General features: G+C 35.6%; 1 long non-coding RNA gene across 10 annotated transcripts in view; it reads left to right on the top strand.

Annotated features, from left to right (window-relative positions):
* The window catches only part of LOC115495576 (uncharacterized), a 251,868-nt gene extending 248,133 nt beyond the window's left edge, over positions 1-3,735 (top strand). For all 10 annotated transcript variants that reach the window (XR_012056457.1, XR_012056465.1, XR_012056458.1 and 7 more), the window contains one exon: positions 1,504-3,735. This is a non-coding gene — a long non-coding RNA (uncharacterized lncRNA). The remainder of the gene's footprint in view (positions 1-1,503) is intronic.
* The last annotated feature ends 10,992 nt before the right edge of the window (positions 3,736-14,727 follow it).

The raw sequence follows: 14,727 nt of genomic DNA, 5'->3' as shown, positions 1-14,727 counted from the left end.
GCAGCCAAATGAACACAGTGGGATAAGTTCACAGAGTCTGAGTTTGGCTCTAAGACACTAGTTTGTTTAGACAGGCTACAGAAAATTCAAATTACTACAGCCAGAATATCACTCAATTCTTCTGTTAATCCAAGCCTCTGAACATTGGAAAATTCACCTATCACTCATCAAGTTACTTTTCCAAAATAGATAGTGTTCAAGTGTTGATCTGTTTTCACAGTTCAAATTGTTTCCTAGGCTTTCTGATGCATTTTGTGGCTCGATTTCACCATCAAAGGCCCTTATAAAAAAAAAAAAAAAACAACCTGTCTTACATGGCAGATGCAACAAGTTTCTTCAAAAATATTAGTATTTAGGTACTGAGATTCCTGAGTTTCTAAAGGCAAGGCTTCACTTAACAGATTGAGTTTTGCTGGTTACTTTACAGGTTAACAATTGTAGTTGAAAATGCCCATAAGTCTGCATTTTGAAAAAAGAAGAAAATAATCTACTTACTTTTAGTTCAATAAAAAAATGGACCATTCAAAATCATTTTTCCTCTACAGAAGGTGAATTAATTACAGAAAAAGGATAATTCGATGCTTTGAGCCATCTTCCTGAGATCTTTTATTGTCTTTGTAGTCCCCACCCAATAATTAGAGGTAGTCCTTCTTTGGCTAGAAAGGTGTTAGATTAGAAAGGCCAGTTCAAGGCTATAGATTCCAAGTGCTGGAAAGCTGATTTCTTTGAGCTTGCAGTGGGATATCACATCTTCTCACAGACTTTCCAGTATATGTTCATACATTTCTATGTTGGTTTTCCAGAGCCATCTGCTAGCCAGATCAGATGTAGGGAGACTATTTTTAATTTCTACCCTTGATACTCATATGTCCCTTGCATCATAGGTTAAAATGATGAATTTTCTAGATACCAAGAAATTAGGCACTGACAATTGACAGTGATTTTTTAGTTTTTTTCTTTCTTCCTCTGCAGCCCTATTTAATATTCAATCAACAAAAAGAAAGATTTTTTGGCAGAAGTACTTTGTTAGTTTGGTAATTAAAATAACAATTTCTTCAGGATTACTAAATATATATGATTCAGTTATACAAATAAATGAAACCACCATATGCATAAAGCTAATATTTCGTACTGTGTTCCCTAGTGTAGTCACTACTTCGTGCTTCAAATTAACAACCTTCCACATAGTTACTGCCAATATGCTCAGGGGTTTAAAATAAAAAGGTTTTTATAAACATGGAAACCAGCAGAAATGCTGTCTTGAAGTAACAATAGGTTAAAAAATTAATACACTAAACCCTAATTTCATGTCCATTACTGCCTTTTATTTTGTGGTTTTAATTAGTTGATTTGACTTGGTTGATCTTGTATTTGCACTGAGAATAATATAATATAATATAATAAATATAATACAATATAATATAACATAATAACATAATATAAATAAAGTTTGATGGCTGGACTGATTTTCTGCTAACTATAACCCACTCTGCTTTCCCACAGACATCTCACTAAGGACTTTAGGTCTTGGCTATAAATCCATGATCTGTTTTGCCTCCATAAAAATATGTATTCTAATGATGGGAAGATTTGCTGTCCCACATGAATTCATATCAGAAGCCTTTCTCCAGGGAAGATGGGATGCTGAGTGATCTTCAAGCTGAAACAGATGAACTGCAAATGCTGAGGAAGGCATGCCAACCTTTTAAGACTGCAGCAAGACTTGGAAGGAGCAGAATGAGACTAACTCAAAAAAAGCAATCTGAGACTTTGGACATTTAGAGTCTTCCTTTAGGGAGAAGCCATCATAGACTTACAAAATGTGAGTGTGTATGAGTAAGATACAAACCCTGATATAGTCAAATTAAGTTGCTTATACTTACAAATTCCTGAATCATTTTTACTACTCAAATTCAGACTCTTTTTCAGCTCAAAGCTCAAAACTTCTACAGTATTTCTGATACTTGAAATGGTCTTGAATGTAAAATAATTACTTGGTGCAAACAATGATTATTTTGCTGTGTGTTTTCTCTGACTTGAGAATGGATGAGGAAGTGTACTGATGCTACTGCTTCATATACCTTGTTGCACTAAACATATTGTATGGTTTCAGAAATAAACACCATTGTATTATTTGGATGTCATCAGATTTTGGTACAGGGTCAGAACACACAGAGTGCTTTCCTTGTTACTCAAGAAGGGACCTTCAACAGGGTATGCCTCATCCCTGGAATCATCATCCCTTTGCCCCACCCTGGCAGTGTTCCAGGCCAGGCTGGACAGGGAATTGGGTAATGTGGTCCAGTGAGAGGTGTCCCTGCCCATGGCAGGGGGGTTCGGAATGAGCTGATCTTTAAGATCCCTTCCAATCCAAACCATTGTGTGATTCTATAATTCTGTGACTCAAGGTAAGACTCAAGGTAAGACTCTGAGGGTAGATATGGTTCCTGGCTCTACCTCTGGTTCTGAACTAATGGGCTTTCAGAAGAGTGTGCTTTTCCTTTTATTAACTCAAAGTAGATATGGGTTGAACTGTATATAAAACAGCATCACAGCACACTAATGATGATGAGCTGTCTTACTATCTGTATGATCTTTAGTACAGTTCTAAATTGGAATAGTAATTAGAGAGGAGAAACAAGAGCTCCGACACATAATCAATCATTTTATTAATGGTTTACAAATTTAAATGTTATACATTCCGGCATCATAAAAAAAAACCCCACTATTCTTAGTGAGAAAAAATTTGCAGTTCAAATGAAGAAACCATCATGCTTCCTGGCTAAGATACTGGGCTACAACTGAAGGTGATCAATAATAAATTTTCAAAAAAATGCAAACTCCTGCTTTCTATCTCTTACTATTCTTCACAGATAAAAACTGCCAGTTAAGAGTTTGACCTAACCTTTCTTACCCATGTGTGAGAAATGAGTATTTAATGACAAAGACTCCTCAGGTAAAAGGTTCTACAAATTGTCTGGGTCATGAGCACCTTGTATCAAGTGCAATCCTATAGAGACATGAAGATAGACCTGAAAAGTCTGTATGTCCTGAGCATTCTGCCCTTTTTGGTATGAGGGTGAGGTTGTCAGTAAGCTATAAACCAGCACACTCACTCAAATGTCTGTGTTTTGCTCTTTCTTCACTGCTGACTTCCATCAGCTGAAACATCAAATGCCTGCCCAGAATATTGCTACAGTTATGTAAAGCTTTTCAGGAAACATCACTTCACACAGATGTTTAACCTCCAAGCCCTGAAGGTATAGCTCTGCCAGTTGCCAGGCTTGTCAATTAATTTTACATTGACAATCATGGTAATATAGTTTGACACAGACAAGTTTTGCAGACAGCCAGCTACATTAGATAAACAAGGTAGATGATTCCAGTTTACTGCAAGATACATCTAACACATAGCACACCACAGCATATGTCTCATAGGCAGCACTGCCCTGTTTCATATCAACTACCATCCCAGATGATCATAACTATGAGTAAAATACTTTTTTTTTGCTTACCTGAGCAGTCTTCCCATTTCTTTTGTGGTCATGTTACCACAAATGTGTTCAGGAAATACGAATATGAAATATCAAATATATCTGAATACTTGGCTTACAATATGAATTGACAAGCAAGATGAGTACGGGTGAGATGTCCCTGAAATAAGTTTATTTAAGCTGAGGCACCTCATTCAAATTATGTCAGCAAACTGGAAGTAGCTTCCAGAAAAAGAACAAATCTTAATGGTTTGGAAGAAATTATTTACAAGAATACCTTAAATAGGCTGGATATGTGCAGCTAGCACACTAATGAGGAAGGTGTGATGAAGATATGATAATTGGCTAGAATTACCTAAAAAAAAGCAAATACAACAGTAGCTACAGCATGAGAGAATGAAAGTAGATATTAGGTTAAAGTAAGTAAGATGCACCAGATTAAAAAAAAAAAAATATTTTACACCAAAGAGAAAATGTGGACCAGTTGACCCAAGATAAATAAATTGATATCAACTAGAATATTTAGACAAAGACTGAATACAGCTTCAACCTGGAATCAAACATCTATTGGCCAGTGAGTATCTTTAAAGGCACATGTCCTTGTCTCTATCTGCAAATTCTGTAAGAATTACTGAGAATTATTGGTTTTGTGTTTGAATGAGATTGAAAACTGCAGGGTAAAAAGAACTGTTGGAGGCTTTTGTTTTCCTGTTTTCTCCTTTCTCTTGCCCTATCAAACTGAATTAATTCTAAGCAAAATTATCACTTTTAGAAAATGTTTGAGCATACATAAAGGTTTAATTTCCCTTAAGATGTTAGATAACTATGAGTATAGGGAAATGAGAAATCTTTTGTGAGACTGCAGAAAAAAATTCTGAAATTTTAAAACTGAATATTATAGTGATTATAAATGAGCCTAGTGTAAAGCCTATGAATTCAAACATTAGTCCTTGATGCTTTCAATCACTAATATACCTTTATGAATTTGACTGACTGCCTGATTTTGTCCTAGTTTTTCATGGTCATGTAGTGCAGCTGAGGGTGTAAACTACAGTATCTTTGAATCTATATACTGATCATTATGGAAAAAAAAAAATAGGATAGCACAAGGCCTGGGCTAGTATTGCATGTTCTGCATGCAAGAAAAGCTTTATTTCTGCCTGGGCAGACTGCTGTAATCCTTACCATGGGGACAATCACTCCATAAGTGTCTTAAAACATATGTATTTCATGCTGTAAAACAGAAACATGTTTTTGTTTGTTTTATTTTTTTTTTTTTAATCATTTCACAGTAAGTAGGAAAGTCAGAAAGTCAGAATTATAGTGTAAGCAATTGGCTTTTTGGCCAGTGTTTAAACAACTGAGGATTCCATCAGTACTGGATGCGTATTGACGATGATAACAACTAGGAACAGGCAGTTACTTACAAAAAGAGACTATGAACAAAACCATAGATGTTTCTAATGAAAATACTGTTTATATGTGCAAACATATTGTTTCTGCCCCATCTTATCTTAGATCATAGACTCCCAAGACAGAGACTGTAGCTCTGTTCAGCTCTTATGCATGGTTTAGTCCAGGTGACAAGATCTTTTGTAGGCTGTCATCAACAATGTTGAGCAGCTAAAAAACTGCTGGACATTTACTGTCTCCATAGTTCTCAGCTGTGATAATGACAGCCCCAACTTTAACTTTTCATTTATCCAAGATAATGAATGATGTCAAAGCCCTCATCTACAACGTGTTCCTGAGCTGCAGGTTGGGGCCACTTATTTATCACAATGAAGTTCTGGTCTTTATCTCATTTTTGATGATGATGATGATGATAACAACAAAAGCAACAACAAAAAATTTAAAGTAAACATTCTTTCTTGTTATTCTGTTTTTGAAGAGCATTTATCTTAGTAAAACTATTCTGCAGATTTGGCCAGTTGAAAAATTGGGCTGTACCTCAGTTGTCAGAAAAATTATCCAGAGAGCTTAAACTGCCCACAAACTTTCTTAGAAATCTTAATTTATTAATTAGAAATTATTTTAAATTTATTTAAACAAATAATTCTTTGACTGATAATTGTTTGCAAACCATTATGTATAAATATTATTGTTTTTCACTGTGTTTGTGCCAGGCAATGCTAAAGATATGAGAGAAAAATTAGACAAATTCACCAACAAAAATTAAAATTTTTGTCTTAGGAAATGATACCATGAACTTTTTTGAAAAAGTGACAATGATGTTTGGAGAAAAAAAAAATAGTCACTATTTTAATATAGATGTAGAGGGACAAGTGTGATTGTGTTGTAGATATTAAGAGACACAGATATCCCAGCTCCACAAGAGCAAGAGCAGAAGTGTGCTGACTAGCAGTGATGAATGAGTTTGGAGAAGATATAATGTAATTGTTCTGTGACAGATCCCTTAGAAGAGTAGAAGAATGGAGAAATCAAAATCTTCTGGAAAATAATAGGTGGTCTGAGGTGAGGAGTTAAGATTAAATAGGTCGGACATTACAACCCATGCACCTGAAAAAGAAAGTAGAATAACAGTCACTATGAGATACAATCAATTTTTTAATTGATCAATGAATTAATAATTTATGATATAACTAGATACTATTTTTTTCTATTCACTGAATTGTTTGCTTATATTCATATGCAGTTGAGAAGACTGGGCTTTCATTTAGTTTGATATTCAAAGAGCAAAATAAACTATAAAGGTTTTTAAGAATCTGCATTTTTGTTGGTCAGTTGTTCAACTTTCAACCATTTTGGTTGAAGGCATTATTTGAGAATATTCTTTCAGGTACAGTGCATTAGACAGTATAGTTTTGTAATGTAAACACATGAAAAATATATGCAGTCAATTAAAATAAACACACTTGGAGTATAAATGCACCATTGACACTTTCCCAGCTATCCATTTGGGAGTCCATTACAGTATTCAGTCTTCTCTCTTGGCTAAGAAAAAAAAGCTAAAAGTTTGTAGTTCAGACCTCAGACAACTCATAGGATTGTCATGCACTCACCGGTAGTGAGCTCTGAGGAGCTTTAAAGAATTCTCTGTCCCTTGTAAAGAAAGGCAGAATTTGTTGCACACTTGTGGATTTCTGCCATCATTTTCAGGGAAAAGAGACGCTAGGAATGAATTGATGAGAAGGAAGTAATAAAAGCGAAATGTTTCTTAAGGAAGCTCAGTTTTCCTTTTGTGCTTCTGTTTTTAGGAACAAGCTTCCTACCATGTCTAAGAAACTAAACATTAGAATTCAAAACTTTCCCTCCTGGGATCACTTTCCTTCTCTCTTTTATTCTTGTCCTCGTACTGGCAATGAATTTGAAAACCTCTGCCAGACAGATCTTTAAAACTCTCATCATTCTTAAAAAGGAATCCAGTGTTGGCAAGTTTTGACACTGGATAAACACGTCAACAAACATTGAGGAAGTGCTGCCTCCAAGCAGCAGAGCACGCTAGGGCTGTGTTTACTCAAGCTTGTCGCTACCAGGCTTCATTAAGAGTGATGACATTTTTAAACACCATCTCTGTGGTACTGTGTGATACAAATCAAAGCTAGCAGGCACACAAAGGCCTTTGTCTCTGCTCAAGACTTGTACCAACCTCTGTTGTTAAGGATATGACAACATCTTCTGGCTGAAGGAAAAAGACTGCAAGGAACTGAACCTAAACTGAACCAAGTGAATAGAAAAGTTCTCTTTTCATACTGGTGGTGTTAGATTTAAGTGTTGTACATCTCTTCTCATTGCCTGCATGCAGAAAAATCTGAAGTTGATATACTGAAGGCACAGAGATATTATTTAATTCTAGACTATGGATGTGACCACTAAAATTATTACATTGCTCCTACTGTTAACCAGAAGGGCACTTACTGAATCTTAGCTTTCCTTTTCAAAACAAAGAAACCCATCTTTGTCCTGCAACACCATTTGGCTATTCTTGTTCAGCACAAGCACTGCTTTACATGTTTTTCTTGTCATCTTATTGGTAGAAATTCTTATATATTAGGATAGAGATGAAGGTCATTATTATTTCCATTCAACTTTAAGCATATATATGCCCAGTATTATACTATTGAAATGTCTAAAATGTGCATATATCTTGAGCAGCAAGTTGATAGATTCATCCATTAAATGCACACTCAAAAAGACACGTTTTAAGAAGGAACTAAACTGTAAGAGGATGGAGATTACTCACTTTTTCTCTGGAGAAGGAGACTAGACTTTAAGCTATTGTTGGAACCAAAGTGAAATGAATATAATTCCACAAAGAATAGATTAGAATAGAATAGAATAGAATAGAATAGAATAGAATAGAATAGAATAGAATAATTTCAGTTGGCAGGGACCTATAAGAATAATCTCATTCATCTTCCTGGCCAATTCAGAGCTGATCAAAATTCAAAGCACTGTTGTTAAGAGCCTTGGCCACATACCTCTTAAGCACTGACAGGCCTTGCTCACCTTTCTAGGAAGTGTTTGACCCCCTGTTGCAGAGTTTGACTTCTAAATGTCCAGTCTAAACATCCCATGATACTGCTTTGAACCATTCACACAAGTCGTACCACTGGATCCCAGAGAGAAGAGGTCAGCACCTTCCTCTTCACTTCCCTCCTCACAAAGCTGTTGAGGGCAATGAGGTCCCTCTTTGCTGGGCTGATATCCATTCGCTCTTTTCCCAATTCATACTTATGCCAAACTTAACATAACAGATAATATAATAATTATTACTGTATAATATATAAAATATCAAATATGTTATTCATAATGTATAAAATGCATAAAATATGTGTACCTAGACTGTATGTGCACTTCTACCTATTACTACATTATCTCCAAGGAACCAATATGCAGGCTTCCATATACCAGGCTTTGTGAGTAGAATTCGTAAAAAATATACAGGTCTTTTTTATCTGAGCAGCTTTATTACTAGTAGTTCAAAAATGTTTTCAAGTGAGAGTTTTAGAGTAGCTGGAAAAGTTGGAAAAACATTTTCTAAAAGAGAATTACAGAATTTATTACAAGTCCAGAGAAAACAAGTACATTTACAATGTGGAAATTACATAGGCTGGTGTTTTCGCACATATGTGCCTCTGGATAAGAGCTTTAATTCCTATTTAGGCACTAAACCAGAACAAGCATGTTTTCAATAGAAGCAAATTATAGCAAGGCAATTATATTGGAAAACACACCAAGATAAAACTCTCCAGCAAGCGTAAATTGCATAAAAATAAAAATAGCAATCAATGGCATCTGGATTGATATGTACTGATTCCCTTTGAAAATGTAAAGATACATCTAAATCCCTAACTTCAGAATTCAGGTATGACTCTCAGAAATGCCTTTAATTTGACACGTATATTTGACTAGATCTTTATTCAGAAAAGCATTAACTTGTACACTGCTTATTTTCAAATGTATATAAGTGTTTATATGGTTTGCTACTGACTGATGACCAAAATGCTTAAGCTAAGATACTTGTAATGGAAAATCTATTACCAGTGCATGGTTACATGAAAGAGCAATTTTCCTATTGAAACATTTCTTCCAAAAGCATGCAGATTGCTTGCTAACAGATAGGAAATAATTTAAAAACCATCACCTCATGCAATTTTTGCAAATAATTTGGCTTTACCCAGATTCCAGTAGGACCAGTGTTTTAATTTTGATGTTACATGAAACATCATCTGTCAATGTTGGTGATTTTTGCCAAACTGACACAATAAAACTTTATCCACTATTTGGCAATTATGTCCTTACTTTGCAAAGGCATTTTGGTGTTGTTGGCTTTTGGGCTTTTTTGTTGTTTGTGGAAGGGGGATGTGTTTGATATTTTTTTTTTTTCCCTAAGTACCCAGGATTTAGTTTTGTAAGCCTGTCATTCATTGATGGGATTTACTCCAGTTCTATATTGGAAGTTGCTTTCATTGTTTCATTGTTTTTTCTTTCTATATGAAATTGACAGTCAAATGCACCTATTTCTAAAAATGCATTGGAAAGAAACAGCAGGGGGAGGAAAAAAAATCTACAGATATTTAGGGACACAGTAACAGAGTAACCAGCAACAATGAAAACTTTATAGGGCTGCACTTTATTAACTCTGTCCATTTCAAGCTACTAATAATTAGCTGAGCTCAAAATGATTGCTTAGCATTCAGCAGGGAAGGTAGCATTTCTCCAGAAGGGACTTTGTTATTGGAGACTGTTTTTATAAATGCATAGTTTCCTTAATTCCAGTATAATGATCTTTCCTGACTTAGTTATTGTTGTTTTAAGTGGCTAAAATAAGCACTCTTGTTCATATACTTTCAAATGAAAACATGAGTGTTCATGGCTTTATATTACTGAAGCTTTCCCTTATTGCCCCTACACACCCCCTTTTCCTTCAGACTGAAGTCTCTAGGTACTTTGATAGTTTATGCTTTCTTCTCAGAGTGAGGTGTTGTAGTAAAAAAGTTCCTTTGGCAGCTACCAAAATATGTCACACTGACTGTAACCTTTAAAAAAGGAAATGCTCCATGGAGCTTTGATTGTGTAAACAGCATATTCTGTCCTGAAAATGGGAACACTGTCAAAGGAGAAATTATATGTAAGAATGTATATATTTTTATTACTTTTTACTTTATTTTGATAATTAGAGGTGCCTCTTTAAGAATTCTGTGTTGTACACTCATATTGCTAAGATAAATTACTACTTTTTCCATGTGCACTTTTATTGTGAGCAGAAGTGTAAGAGACATTGGTTATTGTTTTGAACTCAATCGTTTCCTATGTTGGCTGAAGTCAGAGCAGAACAGCTATTCTACAGGGGCTGCAGGGAAGTGTAGGTCTGTGCAGACACACCATTGTCATTGGATGAGGACAGGGAATCTGAACAGAATGGAGTGAGACACACAAGTAGGTTTTAGTTATATTCAGTGTTTGCTAAAATTTGGTTTACATCTATTAAAAACACTGTAAACATAACCAAGAGGTTCCCACACTGTGCAAATCCTTCACAGGGACATATCTCAAGTCTTCCTGCTGATGCTGCAGCTTAAATCTTGCCATACAGATCTTGGATCAAATTTGCTTGGGTAAGAATTTTTTTAAATTACAGAGTGGTTTAATTTAAGAAGAGAAAAATAGACACTGGCCTGAACTGCTTTCACCTTGCAAGATGAACAAAACTTAGAGAAAATTTCAGATTTCATCTTGTGCAAATGATTTCATTTAGAGTCAGCTAGGATGAACCATGATGAGATAAATGGACCTCCATCACCTTTGAATAAACAGTTTATTTACAAGAAAAAACAACTAAAATGGCAATCTCATACAGTCTTCTTGTTTCTGAATGAATATTATTTTGAATATTATAATGAATGTTATTAGCCACAGACTTCACAATTACTAGATTATTTTCTACACTCAAAGATGGAAAAGAGGGACTGTATATTTTATCACATCTGGTACCAGGCACACAAAATCTGTCTGTGCCTTCAGGGTATTACCGAGTTGTGTTAAAATGTTCAAGTCACTCCCATAATTAGTGACTGGCTTCCCAGACCAACTATTTTTAAGTTAATGGTCTTATAGGAATGGGCTGGTGGAACAACTAATGTTGGCAAATGAATTCAAGTACAAAAAAAATATAAAATAATTTAGATTGGAAGTGGCCACTAAAGATCATCCATTACAAGCCTCCATGCAAAGCAGAAACAACTTCAATGTTACCTTAGGCTGGTCAGGCCTTCATCCAGTTGGATATCCAAATGGATATTCTGTGACTCCTCTTAGAACTTTCCCAATTACCACTCGCATTGGAAAGATTTGGTTCCCTTATATTTATAAAACCTATATGTTCATGGGATTAAGAAAATTTAAATTAAAGTGGTATAAAAGGCTGAACAAGCGGGGAAATGAAAGATAAAGAAGATTAAACTTGCTAAAGCAAAAGTCCATTAGCAGTAAACTTAAATATATATTTAAAAATGAATTCTAAATTGAATAAATAAGTAGACATACACATCTTCAATTTTTTTTTCAATTGACATAGAAAATATATATAGCATATTGATGAACAAAACTATTACCACTTAGCAAGAAAGCAAAAGAAACACAGAGAAATTGCATAATTTTTGTTAACTAAACTTTTCTGTTTAGATGTGTCACCATCTAGGAGACTCTCTGGCAGCCACAGCTGCACCACCTGAGCAAGGACCAAAGTCCCTTTGCAGAGTCTGGCTCCAGTTCTCTTATAGGTCTTATCTGACTCCCTACACACACCACACTCACCCAGACAGACACGGATTCCTTGTTCAACCCCAGCTTTTCCATGGTAGAATCTCACATATCTCAATCCTCCAAATCATTTAGTGTCGGTGCAAAAATGAAAAAAATAAGAGTGTGAGTTGGATGCCTCTGAGGAAGGACCCTGAACAAAGGAAACTTCTATACTCTCACTCTCTTAAGCGCGTGCTGGGATCCTCAGCTCCTCTCACATCTCTGAGCGTGTCCCTCACTGGCTGGGCCAGGGTCCTGGGGCCTTTTGTTATCGCCAGGTCAGCAGCTCATGGGCTCTTGCCTTGGGCTCTCCTCACCCAGAGCTCACCCTGCAGCTCACACTGCAGCTGTGCCCTGAGCTACCTTCACTGTATGGATTCCTCAACATTTGGTCAATGTCATATAGAGGCTATGGCATAATCTACATTTTTGAATTGACCATTCTGACATTGTGAACTAAGTGTGTTTTGCAGTTTTAAAGACTAAAATAGCAACTAAAATTATACCATTCAATAATGAATCAGTTCAAAGTGGGGATATGTCTTAATCATTACATTTGCAGAATCATAGTTTAGTGGCAAATAATTGAAAATTAGTGGAAGTGAGTGAGAAAAATATCCATCTTGGAAGAGATTTTTAAATTATATAATTTCTATAGAGTAGAGGCATAGGAAAAGGGAAAACTCCATATTTTTCATTTATATGCGATGGCATTTTTTATTACAGCACAGCACCCTGCCACTTCACTGTGGCAGTAGCAGGTTACTGACTTTCTCTTTTTTTTTATGATTTTTCATTGATGGTAACACAAATAAGCAAAATCACAGTACTTTCTAAAAAAAAAACAAAGGTCAGGTTTGACCAGGTGCTTCAGAAATTTTAATCCAATATATTGTCTGGCATAACTTTTCCACTTTGAATATAACATTGGGTTTAAAATGGATCATCTCAAAATCTGAATTTGGATTGGATTTAGTTTTGAAATTAGGAGTTCTATTTACAGCTTACAATCCTATAAACCATTAGACTAAACTCCACTTCTTACTAATACATTCCAAGCCTGCAGCCTTTTTTTTCTGTAATAATACAGTATTACAGTTAGCTGCCATTTAGCCCACTTCCAGTATGTTAGTTTTCTTATCATTTCCTTTTTTGTCTTCAGAACTGACACCCATTCACTATTTGCCAAACATGATTTACAGTTTCCAGCAGTTCCCTACCTTTATCATCAATTTTTTATCACTGGATCACAGCTGAACCCAAGGGAGGAAGTTGTTATATACAACTGAAATAGATACTAGCTCTGCATTTTCAAAGAACAATGCTGCACAAATGAAAGTCCTGCCCTGCAAATAATGACTAAAAAACCTCAAACAACCCAAACCAACCAAGAAACAAACCAAAACCACTCATACAGGAAAAGACTTTACAATTCAGAAGGGATCTGAACTGTTGTGTGCAGTTAACCTGTGTGAAGCATACCATTAGCAGCACATTTTCTTAATCAACACAGTGTGGTTGCTTTCAGAATGTAGGAATTGTTATTATTTCAAGCATAGAAATTCACTCCTTTAGGTTTTTTCTGAATAGTGTCAGTGACCTTAGGATGTATTCATCTGAATAAGATATGCACATGCATAATATATGATTTCATTTTCTTTATATTGCTTAAAAGATTTCCCAAAAGCCAGGTAAACGAGTATATATATTTTGAAAAGCATATACCAACAATAATAGCTGATTCTCTCACTTCTATTAACTGAGTTCTCCAAACAGTTTTTATGTATTAATTAATACTCATACACAGTCTGTGACATTAGGCAGTGTTATTAGTTCTGTTTTATATCATGGATCTGACGCTCAAGGCAAAGGAAGGATAGGAAAAGTAATTTTTTAAGTGACAAATACTACATTAAAACAAGAAATTACCTGAAATGATTATACCATTTCCTTTCCACTTTGACTTTATACTAAGCAATCAATCCATTGTATATAATTTGCTAAGCTCTATAGTCATGGTTTTTTAAGAAAGAAAATAATGCAATTGCCTGGGTGAAAGGCCTGGCCTGCTGGAATAAGGGGAAGGAGAGAATGGCTGTGATCTGTGACTGTGATCTGTGACTATGGTCTGTGACCCAAAAATAGGAAACAGTCACTCCTAGTAAAATATGGGAGGAAAATAAGTCAGTCCTCATCTTCCTCCTACTTTGTAAATCCATCCTGGCTGGAGCAGACTGTGAGACCGAAAGGCTGGAAAGAAGCTATTTGCAGAAATTCATTGCTATTTTATGCCCTTCACTGCTCAAAGCAGGAAGAACATGAAACATTGAAAGAATTTGTAAAGATGTAGAATTTTAGGAACTTAATATGCTTTTTTTATATTTCTGGTTCAAATGTAATTGCAATTTTCTGAATAATTTTTTCCCCACTTTTCTCAAAATTATTCATAGATTCACAGAAAGGTTGCACCTCTTTCTCAGAAACTTTTAATGTTTAATTAAACTTTGCTGAAAAGTAAGGAGGATGGTTGGGCTTATTTAGGGACTTTGAGAGACTCCTTTGGCAGGCAGTCCTGAAAAGCAAAGGAGTCCAGGAAGGTTTTAAGAAGGAAATCTTAAAGGCTCAGAAGTAGGCTGTACTCTTAAGTGAAAAGATGAGCCAATGGGGAAGACCAGTCTGACTGACAAGGAGCTTTGCATAGACCTCAGCAGAAGAAGAGAGTTTATGGCATTTGGAAGAAGGGGCAGGCAACTCAGAGGACTACAAGGATGTTATGAGGTTATTCAGGGAGAAAATTAGAAGGGCTAAAACCTAGCTAGAACTTAAAATGGCTACTGCCACAAAGGACAATAAACATGTTTCCATACAGACATTAACAACAAAAGGAAGGCTAAGGAGAATCCCACCTATAAAAAGGATGGAAGGAGGATCTGAGGAACTGCATGCCTGCCAGTCTGACCTGGTG

The sequence above is a fragment of the Taeniopygia guttata genome, chromosome 5 (genome assembly GCF_048771995.1).
Source record: "Taeniopygia guttata chromosome 5, bTaeGut7.mat, whole genome shotgun sequence".
Lineage (NCBI taxonomy): Eukaryota > Metazoa > Chordata > Aves > Passeriformes > Estrildidae > Taeniopygia > Taeniopygia guttata.
The sequence above is the reverse complement of the archived record's forward strand: the minus strand, read 5'-3'. Positions and strand labels throughout refer to the sequence as shown.